The sequence below is a fragment of the Megascapheus bottae genome, chromosome 30 (assembly GCF_031878675.1).
Source record: "Megascapheus bottae isolate mThoBot1 chromosome 30, mThoBot2.hap1, whole genome shotgun sequence".
In the NCBI taxonomy this organism is placed as follows: domain Eukaryota; kingdom Metazoa; phylum Chordata; class Mammalia; order Rodentia; family Geomyidae; genus Megascapheus; species Megascapheus bottae.
This window is the reverse complement of record NC_143538.1, coordinates 6,438,987-6,457,130: the sequence shown is the minus strand read 5'-3', so window position 1 is coordinate 6,457,130 and position 18,144 is coordinate 6,438,987.

Here is an 18,144-nt window from a genome sequence, read left to right as displayed (position 1 = left end):
TAGACAGACAGACAGACAGATAGATATAGCTAAACACATGGCTACCAATAAGACCATGTCAAGTAGAAATAGAGTTTGCAATTTCTAGAAAGAAAGAAGAAATAAATGTGATGGTATATGCACACAAACCTCATCTCGGGAGCTTAAACAGGAAGGGTCCCTTGAGCCTGGACATTGAAGAATACACTGGGCCACAGTAAGACCTCCTCAGAGGGGTGAGATAGGAGAGAAGGAGGAGGAAGAGGTGGGGGAGGGAAGGAAGATGAGCAGGGGAGGGATGAAGTGGGAATGTTCCTTATCCTTTCCCTTTCTAATGATATAAAGGAGATTGTAGTGATGGGCTGTGCTGGAGGGTTTCATTGATGATGTCCTTGCAACAATGCATATGAAGTCATGGGAGCTCTTCCCTCATGAATGGATTAAAGGGGCTAGTAGTCCCTTAGGGTCTCCTTTGTCCTGTGTTCCTTCCACCAATTCATCCCCCCACCCCAGAGGACCCATCTGACACCAAGACAGCTGTTGCCTTAACTTTGAATTAACCAGCCTTCAAAACCAAGAGAAAATACACATTCTTTTTCTCTCCCAATTTCCCCATATTGGGTAATTTTGTGATGACAACACAAGCAAATTAGACAGAAGCATTCTAGAGCTCACCAAGTGATACAGTAGGTCCCTCACGAGGCAAGTAAGCAAAGCTAGTGTACCAGTGTGAACCTTGAGGAGGCTCACTAACTTGGAGATATTTGCAGATATTCTAGATTTCTTTTTTTTTTTTTTTTGCCAGTCTTGGGCTTGAGCTCAGGGCCTGAGCACTGTCCTTGGCCTTTCTCAAGCTAGCACTCTACCACTTGAACCTCAGCATCACTTCTGGCTTTTTTCTATGTATGTGGTTCCAAGGAATCAAACCCGGGTCTTCGTGCATGCTAGGCAAGCACTCTACCACTAGGCCAAACTCCCGGCCTCTAGATTTCTTTTACTTCATCTGATCTTGCTAATTGTCAAGTAAAGGTAGCAACTGTAGTTGGAGTTAGGAGTGAATAAATCCAACTCTTCCTTTATTTCTTTACTTGGTAAGACTGTTGGTGGCAATACCCAATCATAATTTAGCAATCCTACATTTCTTCCTCTCCCTCAATTAAGATACAAAGTCATATATCCCTGAAACAATTGGTTGCTTGTTTTTTAAGTTAGATAGTGCAGTGAGGAGGTTCAGAACACTGGCTCTCAATTTATTTGAGCATGGAAATGTCAGGCAGATCATAAACTCCTCTCATTCAGTTTTCTCATCACGTATTAGGAGGATTAAATGTCAAGATACATTAAGCACTTAGAAGATTCCCAGTCACATGATACAAGGCCCACAAATGCAGGCTTTTAGATCCCACACCAATCCTGGTTCTGCCACTGGCTAGATGGAGAAGCTTTAGTATTCCAGTTGTTCTCAAACTCTTGATCTGCTTAGACTTCTTCCACTCAGTACATAGTTGCTCAGTAGACCAGGTAAATCAGCAACACATTAGATCCCAAGATTATGAGCAGGACAAAGACCCCGTCCTCAAGGAGTTTATGAATTAGTAGAGGAAGCAAACCAATAAATGTATGCTGTGTCAGCAAGTGCTAAGGTCAAAGAGAGTCAGAATGCAAGGCAAAGGGAACAGAAAAATGTTACTAGAGTTGGCGTCACTCAGGATGGACAAAGAAAGTCTCCTTGAAAAGATGGCATTTGAAATAGTGTGGGAATGAGCTGTAACACTGTAAAGGAAAGAGCTTTCAAGACGGAGAGGGTCCAGAGGCAAAAAAAAAGGAGTCTAGATTAGGGGACAGAAGTTACAGAGGAGTGGGGGTCATAGCCTGGAGTGTAGCTTATTCTGACAACTTGGATATAGCACTGAATAAGGTGGGTTATCTCTGAAGGATTATACAAGATAAAAGTCACCATTTAGATCATTTAGATCAAGCTTATTTCCATTTAATTTTCTCCCCCCCTCTTTCCCAGCTTTGTTTAAAAAAAAATCACCATAGCTACTAGCTGAAGAAGAGACAAAGATAATAGAGCATATGAAGTGATTAATACCTGACACCGGACAAACGTTCAGTAGATGGTAATAAGCAGTGTCATTATTATGATTGTCATTTTGATGATCATCATGATGATGATAATACCCATTTCTTCCTATATAATCTCCCTACTACTATCTTAATTTAGACCCTTCTTGAACTAAACTATAATCTCCACAAAGGAATTTTCACCATTTTATCCTTATTACCCGGCAGATTGCTGGTCCATATTAATAATGCTCTCCTGATCACAGAATTTCCTTTAAAAGAAAGAAAGAAAAAAGAAAGAGTACATCATTCCTTTTCTTAACTTCATCCATGTCCTACTAAAGTCTAAACTCTAATAAACAAGGCCTATTACATGGATGTAACCATTGCTTCCCTTTAAGTCTCTTCTCCCCACACCACACATGAAGTTTCAGTTTTCTGGTGGTTAGTTGGAGATAAAGAGTCTCATGGTCTTTACATACCTGGGCTGGCTTTGAATTGTAATCCTCAGATCTTAGCCTCCTGAGTAGTTAGGATTACAGGCATGAGCCACCACACCCAGCCATGTTGCATTTTTTTTTAATTTCAAAAAAGTTTTCTTAATTTCAAAAATGTCTGGGCTGGGGGCATGGCTCAAGTTATTACCTTGCAAGTACTCACGATAAAACAAGATTTGACACTCTTAGGCGAGGAAGACAAAGGCAGAATGCCTCTGTGACTCTGATCATGAAAAATAATGGTTATCAAAATGAACTCCAGAAAATGAAAACAAGGGGGGTCTTTTTGTCTGTTTTTTTTTTGTTTTATTTTCTTTTTGCCATATTTTTTTCTGTCTTTGAAAGGGTAAGGGGCACACAGAAATGGAGGGACAAAGGGTAAACAAATACAGCAGTGGTACTCACTAAACCCCATATTGAAAATAAACTGTACAGCTTTGTGGGGGGATGGAAGGGAAAAACTGGGAGAGAGCAAAGGAAGGAGTGACATTATCCAAAAAGAAATATACTCATTATCTGTCAGATAAAACTGTAATCTCTCTGTACATCACCTTTATAATAACAATAAAAAAGTAAAACAAAATAAAGTTTCATAGAATGTTTTCTAAATCAGTCAGTATCCCATTTTTATCTGCTTCATAGACATATTACACCACAGTACTATTCTTAAATGGCTCCTTTTCCATACTCTTCAGTTGAATACTAGGCCTCAGGAACTTAGCCAGCCTCACCTGCCATTTTCCCTCATGGTACCATATCCTAATTGTATGGCTCTCTTCATTAAGCCTTGATATTTTTTTTCATCTGTAAGGGGAATGTTATTGTGACTATTAAAAACAATGTGATTCGGCTCCTGCTCAGGCCATGGTGATAGGCCAATAGCTGAATTCATACTCCCTGATCCATCCATAGAAGGTCCCCCGTAAACAATGTCTGCCAATGTCAGTAACTGGGATTTATCTCTGCTAAGTACCTTTGGGAGCCAGTAAGTGCCTATAGCACAGTTGTCCTCATCCTGATAGCTTGCTGTTGGGCAGTGGAGCACCAGCTGGTCACAAAAAGCCCTAGGTGAGAAATACAAATGACTGACAATCAATTCCAAGGCCCAGGCCACCAAGAGCAAATGAATGAATGAACAAGCCAAAATTTAATGATGAACTTCCCTCAGAGATCTAGTCTGGCCTTCCTGACCACATGCTAAAAATGCATTTCAGCCAGCTCACCAACTACGTTCACACTCATCAAGCTCAAGATAGGTTATTATAAATCAGAACATTGGCATTGATTTTTAGTTGAGAGGGATGTGTCACAAAGGCTTGGAATACTGGAAAGGACTAGCCTATTTTCTTCCTGTAAGAAAATATACAGCTCCCCTCCCCCAAATAATAACAGATTGATTAGAAAACTTATACTCTCAAATAAGGCAATTGAAGGAACTGAATGTTGATGGCAGTAAGATAAAATATCCAGTACATTCAAAATTTCATTAAGGTTTGTCTTGAGGGAGGAATGAGAATATTTGATGGTTTTTAACCAAAGCTCTCTGGTAAGTCAGAGCCAGTGTGTTCTATTCTAACTTTATCTAATGATTTTGTTGTTGTTGTTGATGATTAGCCTTCATGCATAGAAATCCGAGGTTTCCGTTATATCTGGCAAGCCTAGAAGCTATTTCACTGTTTTAAAAATATTTTTTTACTTGTTTTTATATCAGTAACAAGTATTGTAACATTTACTTGGATTGTGTACTTGCGTACTTACTTTTGAGTTGCATCAATTTTTGCTTTATGTGTTTTGAAGCTATGCTATTAGATACACAGACAGAGCAATTCTTTCTTCTGACTGAATTGAAGCCTTAATGTCATGATCTTTTTTCTTCATTGCTAGTTAGGATTTTGCGTAGAAAGCTGGAGTTGAAAAAAAAATAAAACAGCCATCTCTGAAACTGTGAAAAAATAATTTTAACAGAAACTCTAAAATATAAATGAATATTCTGGAAATGAAAAAAAATACCATGTCTAAATTAAGAACAAATTGAACGGCCTCAGCAGCAGAGCAGACATAGCAGAAGATAAGGACAATATATTTAAAAATAGGCTAATACAAAATAGCCAAACTGAAGCATACAGAGAAGAAAAGAATGGAAATAAAGATAAGAACATGAAGGGCATGTAAAATAAATCTAAAAGAAAATAATCGATTGCATGGTTAATGAGAATTCCTTTAGAAGAAGAGGATGAAATGGAGCACAAGGAAGATTTTTAAATATAATGATGCTGGCTGGCCGTCAATAGCTCAGGCCTGTACTTTTAGCTACTCAAGAGGCTGATATCTGAGGTTGATACTTTGAAACAACCTCAGGCAAGAAAGTCCCTGAGACTCATCTCCAGTTCACCAACAAAAACCCAGAAGTGTGGGCCGGGAGTTTGGCCTAGTGGTTAAAGTGCTTGCCTAGCATGCATGAAGACCCAGGTTCGATTCCTTGGTACCACATACATAGCAAAAAGCCGGAAGTGGTGCTGAGGCTCAAGTGGTAGAGTGCTAGCCTTGAGAAAGTCCAAGGACAGTGCTCAGGCCCTGAGCTCAAGCCCAGGACTGGCAAAAAAACCCAAAACAAAACAAAACCAGAAGTGGAGTTGCGGCTTGAGTGGTAGAGTCCCAGCCTGGAGAAAAAAAAGTGAAGAGACAGCACCCAGTCTCTGAGTTCAAGCCCCAGTACCAGCACAACAAAAATTATATTTAAATAAATACACATGTATAAATATATATGTAATTATAAATAAATGTATATGTATTTAAATATATTACTAAATAAATATATGGGAATATTATGTATTTATTTGAATATGTATGTGGTGTATGTATGTATGTATGTATGTATGTAACAACCCACTAGCTGAAGACTGGGGAATCTCAGACAAAAAAAATTGCAAAGAGAATCTCACTACAGTGCATCATAGCCAAAGAGCTACAAAACCAAAGCTAATAGAATGATCTTAAAAATAGAGAAATGAGTCACATTTTTCTTAAAGGACTAGTAATAAGACTGACACTGACATTTTGTCAATACCAGATGACAAGGAATGGTCTTTGAAAGGTGGAGAGTAAAATGGCAGCCAGAGTAGAATTCTCTACTCAGAGATCCTCCTTTATAAATAAATGTGAAACAAAAAAAATAATACTTTAGAGAAAAAGTTAGGCTGCAAGAAAATCATCCCAAAGACAAACACAGAACTGCAAAAATGAATAAAGAATGAAATGGAAAAATATGTGTAAGAATATTATCAAGGCTTGGGGCCATGGCTCGAATGTTAAACCTGCACAGCAAGTGCAAGGGCCTAAGTTCAAATCCCATTACCACAACAAATAAATAATTATTAAAAATAATATAGTGAATGATTTCTGACATGTAAATATAAAAATACATGCCAGAAATAGCACAAAAATGAGGACATTAAAGGGATCGTATATGTTGCAATGTGTTTTCGTTGTTATTTTGTTGTTGTTGTTATTGTTTGGGTGTTGGTTGTAGAGCTTGAACTCAAGGCCTGGGTACTGTCCCTGAGCTCTTTTGCTCAAGGCTAACGTTCTACCACTTTGAATTATAGCAGCACTTCTGGTTCTCTGATAGTTAATTGGAGATAAGAGTCTAATGGAAGCCAAGTGCTGGTGGTTCACTATAATCCTAACTGTAGTCCTAACTATTCTGGAGGCTGCAATGTGAGATTATATATAAAACATTTATGCTTAGTATTTTTCTGAGCACAATGAATTTAAACAAAAACCAAACACAGAAGGACAAATCTCCAGTAGTTTAGCAGTTAAACAACACATTTAATAACACCAGTAAGAGAATAAGTGTCAGCCAACATTTAAGAAGTACTTTAAACCAAGTGGTAATGAGGTATGTCAAACACAGTGGTCACACAGCAAAAGAAATGGGTGAAGGTAAACCAATGGCTTGAAATAGGATCACATTTGGGAACCAGTTGGGCTCATCAGAAATTTTTCCATGAAGGGTCAGACAGTGAATGTCCGAGGCTTTTGAAGTTATATGGTTTCCATCCCAGCTTCTCAACCCTGCCAGTGTAGAGTGAACTCATTAACATTTAAGTTAATGTGTGGCTGGCCTATGGTACTAGAGACAGGATAGGAGGAAAAGGAGTGATAGTCACTATGATTGCCTATGACTCTGGGATATTCAGTGACTGAATAAATGCATGTTCTTTAGATCTAATAATAAAGAAACAGCCCACGTTGGGGGTATGGGAAAGAAAAGAATGAAATGACACCATAGCCTATAAGCAAGGAAAAGGGAAATTTCCATCTCTGTGATATTCTTTTAAGTGTTTGTTCGAGGCCTTGCTAACCCTTATATATCAAAACTACACAGCCTCTACGTAACTTCATTCTGGTACATTTTTCCCCCCTCTAGTACTTATCACTGCTTTAAATTATACATTTGTATTGCTTCCTTTTTTTCCTGTTTCCATCTCATTATAAGTCTTATGAAAGCAGTCTCTTCAGCATCTATGAAGAATAGCAGCAAAAAGTAAGTGCTCACAATTATGTTCTGCAAATGAATGACAGAAAAGAAGGCAGAAAGTCAGAAATCTCTAAGTCCCCACAGTAACACCGCATCTTGCACACAAAGAGCTATCACAATCACGTTCAATCAATCTCCAGGAAACAGGCAGCCACAGAGGTGAGGCAGGATGAGTAAGACTTGACAGGTCTTTGATTGCTCATTTCAAGCCTACACTACCTACACTATTTTTTTTTAATTTATTTTTTCTATGGAGTCGCTGTAACCCAGGCTGGTTTCAAACTCATTTTTTTTTTCCTCTAACATTAACCTCCAAAGTGTCAGGCTTACAAGCGTGGGCCACTAGATCTGCTCTAAATTGCTCATTAAGGAAAAAAAAAGGGGGGGGGAAGCAATCACTGAGACACGATAAATTATAAAAGATTCTAGAGATTCACATGCAGTGAGACCAAAAGAGGATACTCTTAGGAGAAAGGCACAATGCTTAACCACCTCATCATATTTATATCAAATAATATACATACTGAAATAAATTCCAAGATATAGAAACAAGAAACCTCTTTTTTTCCATTGTCTACCTTCTTTTCTTTAGTTTTTGACGATTCTGTCTTCTTTACCTTATGTATGGTATATTTAAGTGTACATCTTCAGGAGGGTTGGGGAAAGGGTATAGAATTTGAGAGGAGAAGGATGAAAAATGCAGAGGTAGAGCTCACTGGACACTGATAAAACTCATAGATGGAGACAAGAAGAATGGAGTAGGAGAGAATGAGGGAACAGAAGACACTGTATGAAAGGAATTGTAGTCATGACTTGACTCATGCAATTGTGATCCCTCTGTAAATCACCTCTATAATGACAATAAATTAATAACTGAAAAAAAAGAAAAAATATCTTGCAAGATGACAACTTCTAAGAATAGTTGAGTAGCTTTAAAACAATTAGCATTCTGTAAAGTCAACAGTATCAATGATCAGAATTCATAAACCAACTTTAAAAAAGCCTTCTCAGATACTCACCTAAAATTGTCTATGTAGCCAAAACACAGTGTTCTTGGCTTCATTGTTGGCAAATCAGGTAAGCTTTCTGGTAGTAAGAGTCCATATAGAGAGACTACTTGTCAGAGACCAAGGAGTTAAACGGAACAAAGCAAAGACCCTCTAGCCTTGAGCAAATCGCATCTGGTTGAGTCATCTGCACAAAATACTTCTCGGAATAACCGCAGGTGGTTGCTTGGGTTAGCACAACGGCCAAAAGAGCAGCCTGACCCACCCCTAACCTTGAGACTTCTCCTTCTTGTTATCACAAAAACTCTCCATCCCCCCCCTCTCTATACTCCCTTCCTTACACTCAGGGTATATAAACCCTGCTTTACTTTTAATAAATGAGACCTTGACGCGACTCAGATTGTCTCTGTCTTTCTTTATGCGCCTGGTCTCCTTCCTCTCTTTCCCCCATTGGTTTTCTTCTTTCAGGAGGTGCCTCTTCGAGCCGCATGAATAGCTGAACCCGCGGGTCGGGAGAAGTGGCGCCCAACGTGGGGCTCGAAGCACGGTGACCTACCGGACGGCGTGGAGAACAGGGGACCCCGATTATATTAAGGTAGAGACGCCCACACCGCATCGCTCGTGCACCGTGGGAGAGTCTTGAGGTAAGTTCTGCCGTCCCATCAACCATGGGCAAAGCGTTATCAAAAGAGGTTTTATTTATAAAAGAAATGAAAGGATCACTTAGGGAGAGAGGAATAAGAGTTAAAAAGAGGTTTTATTTATAAAAGAAATGAAAAAGAGGTTTTATTTATAAAAGAAATGAAAGGATCACTTAGGGAGAGAGGAGTAAGAGTTAAAAAGAAAGATTTGGTAAAATTCTTTTGTTTTGTTTTGTTTTGTTTGGTTGGTCTTGCACGGACCAGACATCCATCCCCTTACCTGGAATAAGGTAGGGAAAAATATCAATGATTTACTCCGTCAGGGAGAGGAAATCCCCGAGGCCTTCTTTAGCTTCTATGGGGTTATTAGAGATATTTTAAAGGAAGCAGAGGAGGGAGGTGACAGTGCTCGCTTACTAGCTTTAACAGAGGATTACCTAACGGAGTCACGTTGCCCGTCTCGCAAAAGCGAAAGTGACAATGAAAAACCTATGGTCACTGGCCTTCGGCCTGGCTCGCGCACTCCCTCTGTGATTAATGAGCCTGTGCCCTCAGGACGCCGCTTGGCGCCACCTTTAATTCCCGAAAAAGAGGAACAAGTCCAACCCCCTTTAGAAGACAGCATCAGGAACAATACTAAAAAGAAAAATATGTCACTAAAACCTTATAAAAATATTTATCCTATTATTCCTAAGACTTCTCCTGATAATGGCAGGCTCAACCCCCCCTCTGAGGTAGAGCTAGAGGAGGAGGCAGACACCACCAGAAGGCAGGAGGAGGGACAAAACCTAGATTCCTCTGCCTCCGAGGAGGAAGGGGGTGATCAGGAGGAGGCAAGGAGACATTCTCAAATTACATATAGGAGATTGGCGTTTAAACAAATTAAAGAACTACATTCGGCTGTTAAGAATTATGGAATTAACGCCCCTTTTACATTAACAGTACTGGCGGGCCTCGGGGGTGAGGGACATTTATTGCCTCTTGAGTGGCACAAGATTGTACAGTCTGTTTTAACCAGGAGTCAATATCTAACCTGGAAAGCTGAATTTATAGATAAGGCAGAAAATCAAGCCATTACCAATAAAAAACATACACAAATGGCTTCATGGTCTTCTGATAAAATTTCAGGCAGGGGCAAATTTGCCTCGGAGGAAAAACAACAAAAACTCCCTGCAGGAATATTAACCCAGACTGCTCAGGCTGCCCTGGCCGCCTGGAGAGCCGTGCCTGCTGCAGGAGCGGTTACTACCTCTCTTTCCAGGGTAGTACAAGGCAATAATGAACCATATTCTCAATTTGTTGCCAGACTGTTAGAAGCAGCTGAAAGAATATTAGGTGAGGTAGATACAGATGATATTATAGTTAGACAGTTGGCCATAGAAAATGCTAATGCAGCCTGTAAAGCTGCTTTAAGAGGCAAAACAAAGACCCTAGATTTAAATGGTATGATTAAAATTTGCAATGATGTGGATTCCTTTGAACATAAAATGTCTAAATCTATTAATTTGGAATCTATTAATCTATTAATCTATTAATCATGGAATGTTCATGTAAAAGGTTTGAGTATGTCGCCAATGGTATGAGTATGTCTTGAGTAAAGTTGGTATGCAGTTAAACTGCAGTAATGTAAATAGAGTCAGAATTGATACACTGATGTGAGGGGTTGCTATACTTGGATGTATATTTTCTAATTGTGTGGGTTTTCTTGGGTGCAGAACTGGGAGGGAATGCTGTATGCCCCTCCAAACCAAAGAATGCTGTCTGCCCAGCATTCTGCCCAGGTCTGATAGCAATTGTTAGCCCCCCCCCACCACCAGGCCATATGTTATCTCTGGTATCAGAGGCAGCCCCAGGAGTCATTTAAAGGAAAACTTGGGAAAGCTAAACTAGCTGACAGTGCTAACCATGATTCAGTCCAGTCCTTCCAGGCCTTACAGGTTGATCTAGGGACATGTTCATCGTCTGGTTTCTAACATCCTGGCTCTCCCACAGCTATCCCTAAAGAATATTTTAAAATTGTAATAGATATAAAAGACTGTTTTTTCTCCATTCCCCTCAATCCTGGAGATTGTAAAAGATTTGCCTTTTCCATACCCATGATAAACCATAAAGGCCCTAATCCCCGCTTTCAATGGCGAGTGTTGCCACAGGGTATGGCTAATTCTCCCACTCTTTGTCAAAAATTTGTGGCTCAATCCATAGACCCAATTCGTGTTCAATACCCTCATATATATATTATACATTATATGGATGACCTATTAATTGCTGCCAAACTAGAAATGGAGGCACATCAAGTGACTCAAAAAATAGTTATTGCTTTACAAGACAGAGGACTTTTTATCTCCCCAGAAAAAATTCAAACTTGCTATCCCTTCTTGTTCCTGGGTTTTCAATTAGAACCCTCTTTAATATATGCTCAAAAAATTCAAATCAAAAGGAATAAGCTAAATTGTCTAAATGATTTCCAAAAACTCCTTGGAGACATTAATTGGCTACGTCCTCACCTTAAATTAACAACAGGGGATCTCAAACCCCTGTTTAATATTCTACAGGGAGATTCTGACCCTTCCTCCCCCAGAAAACTTACGCCCGAAGCTGAAAAAGCCCTAATAAAGTTAGAGGAGGCCATTACACAACAAAATATAGGTTACTTCAACCCCTCCTTGACCCTTTATTTAATCATTTTTGCCACAGAATTTACACCCACCGGTTTATTGTGGCAAAAAACCGTGCCCCTGTTATGGATTCATGCCTCCGCCTCTCAGTCCAAGGTACTCCCCTCCTACCCCTCTTTGGTCTCCCAACTTATTTTTCTGGGGCTCAAGACTTTTGTCAGATATTTTGGCAAGGATCCTGATATCATAATCACCCCTTACTCTAAGGAACAAATTAATTGGTTACAACAAAGACAAAATGATTGGGCTGTTTTATGCACTGGGTTCCAGGGTAGCTTTGATACTCACATGCCCAGCGACAGACTTATTCAATTCCTTAATATTACTCCTTTTGTTTTTCTAAAAAATACCTTGATAAAGCCCATCCCCAATACTTTGAGCATCTTTATTGATGGTTCAAAAAATGGAAAAACTTCATATGTTATTAATAATGTTTCCCACTTTGTAAATACTTCCTTTAAATCTGCTCAGTTAGTAGAATTATTTGCTGCGCTTTGTGTTTTTCGGTTATTAAAGACCCACCCTTTTAATCTGTTTTCGGATAGCCATTATGTTGTTAGAGCTTTACAAGTTTTAGAAATGGTTCCGGTTATTCAGCCTACTACACCTACTTTTCAATTATTTTTTGAATTACAGAAACTTATTAGACAACGTTCGTACCCTTTCTTTGTAGGACATATTCGTGCTCATTCTGGCCTACCTGGGCCACTAACCCAGGGCAATGAATTAGCTGATTTGGCAACCCAAATAGTTACCTTATCTCAAACAGTTAATCCGGTGACCCTTGCACAAGAGGCCCATGCTGTTCACCACCTTAATGCTCATACCCTGCGCTTAAAATTTAAAATTACTAGAGAACAGGCAAGGCAAATTGTTAAAAACTGCAAAAATTGCCTAACCCTGCTCCCTGAACCCCATGTAGATGTAAACCCTAGAGGGCTCATACCTGGACAACTTTGGCAGATGGATGTTACTCATGTCCCCTCCTTTGGAAGGTTAAAATATGTACATGTTACCATTGATACCTTTAGTGGATTTATTTGTGCCTCTGCTCATTTAGGGGAGGCCACAAAAGATGTTATAAACCATCTCCTATATGTTTTTTCTGTCATGGGACAACCCCAAACTATAAAGACGGACAATGGGCCCGGATATACCAGTCAAAAGTTCAAACAATTTTGCTCCCAAATGAGCATAAAACATATTACTGGAATCCCCTACAACCCCCAAGGACAAGGAATAGTGGAAAGGGCTCATCAGACTTTAAAAAACACCCTCATTAAACTTGCCTCACAAGAAACATTATATTCCCTTAAAGGAAACTATAAGACTTTGCTATTACATGCTCTCTTTGTTTTAAACTTTTTAACCCTTGACGCTAATGGCAAATCTGCTGCAGAGCGCCTTTGACATCCCACCACACAAACAGACTACGCCCAGGCCCTATGGAAAGACCCACTGACGGGAATATGGAATGGCCCTGACCCAGTCATTATCTGGGGAAAAGGATCAGCTTGCATTTATAATTCTAAAGAAGGGGGAGCTAGATGGTTGCCTGAAAGATTAATAAAGCCATATAGTAAACAATAAAGCCATATAACTAATTCCAGGGTGGCGCCTGAGAACAAAAATATTTTTCTTTTACAGGTCAACAACCATGATGATGAGGCCTTCCCCGTCATCACTCCGCATGATGCTATTGACGGTGATGCTCTCTGGCAGAAGTTGTCCTCCAAAATCGACGAGGATTAGACTTACTTTTTCTACAGCAAGGAGGCTTATGCGCGGCTTTAAAGGAAAAATGCTGCGTATATGTAGATAGAACAGGACTTGTTAAGGATAGCTTGGAAAAAATTACAGCTAGCCTAGAAAAGCGAAAAAGAGAAAGGGAAAAACAAGAATCTTGGTATCAAAATTGGTTCTTCACATCTCCCTGGCTATCAACTCTTTTACCCTCCCTCTTGGGCCCCCTTGTGGGACTTCTCCTCCTAATTTCTTTTGGCCCTTGGGCTTTTCAGCGCCTTACGCGATTTATAAAAAATCAAATTGATTCTGCCTTTTCCAAAAACTCAATCTCGGTGCATTATCATCACTTAGAGGCTCAGGATGACCCTGTAGGGTCCGAAACAAGCACTCCCGAAAGAGGGCTCCAGTTTCATACACTTCTTGGCTGATAAACCCCAAGCGGCTAGAGAGCATCCAATGACGGGATTATTATGGAGCTTACCCTGGGTGGCACAACATACAGAGGCCGTCGAGGCCGGCTCAACAAGGCATGTTGCCAGGAGTAAGGGTCCCTCCATATAGCCTAAGACAGGGTGTTCTCTCCACCTATAGAGACCTTGTTCTTTAAAGGAAAGGGGGAATTGTCAGAGACCAAGGAGTTAAACGGAACAAAGCAAAGACCCTCTAGCCTTGAGCAAATCGCATCTGGTTGAGTCATCTGCACAAAATACTTCTCGGAATAACCGCAGGTGGTTGCTTGGGTTAGCACAACGGCCAAAAGAGCAGCCTGACCCACCCCTAACCTTGAGACTTCTCCTTCTTGTTATCACAAAAACTCTCCATCCCCCCCCTCTCTATACTCCCTTCCTTACACTCAGGGTATATAAACCCTGCTTTACTTTTAATAAATGAGACCTTGACGCGACTCAGATTGTCTCTGTCTTTCTTTATGCGCCTGGTCTCCTTCCTCTCTTTCCCCCATTGGTTTTCTTCTTTCAGGAGGTGCCTCTTCGAGCCGCATGAATAGCTGAACCCGCGGGTCGGGAGAACTACTTGAGTTTGACTTAATCCTCCTTTCTCTCTCAAAGGAAATATTTATAAAGATCATTTCCTTCCATTTCTTTATGATTCTATCATGTACATTTTGAATTCCTAAACATAATGTCATTGGGGTTTCCTTCTTTTTGAACTTCATGTGAAAATATACATAGCATATATATTTGTTTATGCTCTGCCACAAAAATACCAATCAAAATTATATTTGTGAGATTTAGCCATTATATAGCACTATATAGCATGCCTCTATACTTGGTTCATTTTTAGTGCTATGTCACTCTAATATACTATAGCTTATTAATCTATTCAACTGCTGAACAATTAGCCTACTAATCTAGGAATCTATTCCATTTTTGTTCTTTCTAATTTGGAGTTATAAAGAGAATGCCATTAGCAAAATACCTGTTGTTTTCAGAGTCATGAACAGAAGTAGCTTCTAGAGTTCTCCAGGCTTATGGTAGTTTAGCTTTATGACTTCCATAGATGTTGATTGTAGATTTTTGTTTCCATCGATACAAACATAATCTTTACCTTCCTTATTGTTCCATCAACACATTCAGCATGTTTCCCAAGAGTGAATATTAGGAGAATAAATGAATGTCTGTGTAAATGTGTTTCTTGTTGCCTGCAAAAAAATGTTCGGGGGGAGTGGAGGGGAGGGTAATGGGGACCAAGACATGTGCAAGGGTATCAATGTATGTGAATTAATGCACCTTCTATCTGGCAAATATCATGTAACCCTTTTATTAATTACAATTAAAAATATCAAAAAATGTTCAGATTTGCTTTGCATCCAATCCACCTTTTTTTTCTGTCCTTCATGGGGCTTGAGCTTATAGTGTAGGTATTGTCCCTATGGTTTTTTTTTTTTTTTTTGCTTAAGGCAAGCACTCTACCACTTGAGCCACAGCTCTACTTCCTGCTTTTTGTGGAGATAAGAGTCTCATGGATATTCCTGCCTAGATTGGTTTTGAACTACGGTCCTCAGATCTTAGCCTCCTGAGCAGCTAGTATTACAGGCATGAATCATATTCTGTATTTTTTTTATTAATCTTCGACCTTAACATTCAGTGTTAATTTTAAAAAGTGTAGCATTCTCTGCCAGGTGTGTGTGTGTGTGTGTGTGTGTGTGTGTGTGTGTGTGTGTGTGTGTAGTGTTTGCTTCTTTTTTGATCCTCATCTGTTAAGCTAATCTTTCAGTGGAATTTATTCTTTTCTGTATTTTCCTGGTTACATTTATCCTCATTTTCTCTATGTGGGATTCCACTAAATATAATTTTACTGCACTGGCTTAGAACTCATGAAATCCTTTATTTTTGTTTATGATGGAAGGTTTTATTTCTACTTTATTTCTTAACATGTCTTTGCTGGACACATTAATCTAGGTTGACAGTTATTTTCTTCCAGGGTTTGGAATTTATCATTCCATGCCTTCCTTGATTTTAGAATGTCTGTTGAAAAATCTGCTGTTATTCTGATGTGTTTGCTTTTATACATGACTCTCACTTCCCTCCTGCAGCTCTCAATGTCCGATTTTTCTTCTACATTTAGTGTTCTAACTACTATATATCTAGAAGTGTTTCTTTTCTGATCTTGCCTCATGTGATTTTTCTGCAAGCCTTCTGTACCTGGCCGACTCTCTTTCCCAAGACTCGTGGAGTTTTCTAGTATTATTTCATTAAGTATGTTTTCTATCCTGTATCACTTCTTCTTTTGTACCCATCATTTTTAAGTTTTGATCTTTTGATGATATCCCAAGGGTTTGATATATTCTGTGTGTATTTTCTTTTCTTTCCTCTCTGTATTATTAATGTTTCCTTTTCCTTGTCTTTTTGCTGGTCCTGGGACTTCAACTGTGGATGCGGGTACTGTCCTGGAGCTTTTGTATTCAAGGCTAGTGCCCTACCACTTAAGCCTCAGCTTCACTTTGGCGTTTATTTGTGTGTGTGGTTAATTGTAGAATCTCACTACCTTTGCTGCCTGGGCTGGCGTTGAACCACAATCCTCAGATCTCAATCTCCTGAGCAGCTAGGCATGAGCCATACTGGCTCCTGGCAAGATAATACTTTCTCAATGTAGTTTTGGACTTTATTCTCCTCCTGGTTGTCCTTCACATCTCAATTATATGTGAAATAAATATACTCGCTCTGTCTTCTACAATAAACGAATTATTCACTGAGTCTGTATTGCCTACAGATACTATGGCTTTGAGAGAAAGGAGCTCTCTGGGGTTGGCATAGAGATATTAGGAACTTTGCGGGGGGGGATTTAATTGTGTTATGGAAATAGGGTTGAAATTGGGGTGAATTATGGATGAAACAGAGGGATGTCAACTCGTCCTAGGCAAAGAAGGACCAGAAAAAGAGGGCAGGGAAGCCATGGAGCTAGCCACGTGATCTGAAGACAGAGACTCCTGGATCAGGGAACAGAACTATATCATACCCGCCTCTATGGCTGCCTCAATCGATGGTGTTCCAGCTCCCTAAAGAGGGCTCTGATTATTAGGATGGAGTTACTAAGCAGGGCCTTGGTGTCAACTGCAAGGAGCAGCTCAGCAAATGTGAAAGGCGAGACTTGGGTGAGCAGCAGGGCAAAGTTAGGGCAAATTGACTGGGCAGTGAACCAGGCTCCTTAGGTTTCTCTCAGGGAGAGACAGTTGTACCCAGGCCAGCGGAAGAGTTGGAAGTAAGCAGTAGTTAAAGAGAGACTGGGGGCTGGTTAAGAATGTCAGGTCTGAGGAGGAACAAAACCACCGCTGATGGATAGACAGTAAGGAGTAGGAAAGGAAAACAAGGAGTTGCATCAGACAGGAGCAGTGTGAGCTGGCTTTCCCTTACTGTACCACATACCAGAGGCAAATCAACTTAGAGCAGATGAGGTTTATTTTGGCTTGTAGCTTCTGAGGTTTCAGTCAATGGTCACCTGGCCTTGGTGCCTTTTGGCCTGTGTCTAAGCACTGTATCATGCCAGCAGTGTAGAAGAAGCTGTTCATTGAGGAGGGGTGGGGGGAAGAAAAGGGAGAGGGAAGGGTAAGCCCTCTTTACATCACCTTTACAAATAATCATTGAAAATGCTTTTTTTTTTTTGCCAGTTCTGGGCTTGAGTTCAGGGCCTGAGCACTGTCCTTGGACTTTCTCAAGGCTAGAGCTCTACCACTTGAGCCTCAGCACCACTTCCAGCTTTTTTCTATGTATGTGGTACCGAGGACTCGAACCCTGGTCTTCATGCATGCTAGGCGAGCACTCTACCACTAGGCTAAACTCCCGGCCGGAAAATGCATTTTTAAATGATGGAATTTGGAATGTGGGAAAGAGCTGCCTTGGTTAGAGAGAAGAGACACAAAGAGTATTGAAAAGGAAGAACTTTCTGGACAGGTGATTGATGAGTTCGTTGAAAGATGAGTGGGAAAGACCAAGAGCACAAAGTTGATATCTCTAGAGGCTGTGACCCTGGGGACGCTGACTGCCCAGCATAAAGACCCCCATCTCAGCGTCATGATTGCCATCTCCTAGAGATGGAACCCTAACTACCACAATAGCAGAGAGAGAGAGAGAGAGAGAGAGAGAGAGAGAGAGAGAGAGAGAGAGAGAGAGAGAGAGAGGAGTACGCATATCACTTATACCATGTAAAATTTGAAGTGCCAGTGTGGGGAAGAGGGGGAAGGTTTTAGGAATATCACTGAAGCTCCAAGTATTATCTAATTTTTTTTCTTTGTACCAGTACTAGGTATTGACCTCAAAGCCTGGGAATTGGCCCTTTTTGACTCAAGGCTAGTACTCTACCAGTTAAGTCACAGCTCCATGTTTGATTTTTAGATGGTTAATTGGAGATAAGAGTCTCATAGACTTTTCTGCCCCGGCTGGATTTGAACCATGGTCCTTAGATCTCAGCCTCCTGAGTTACTAGGATTATGCACATGAGCCAATAGCATTCAATTTGTTTTTGATGTTTTGA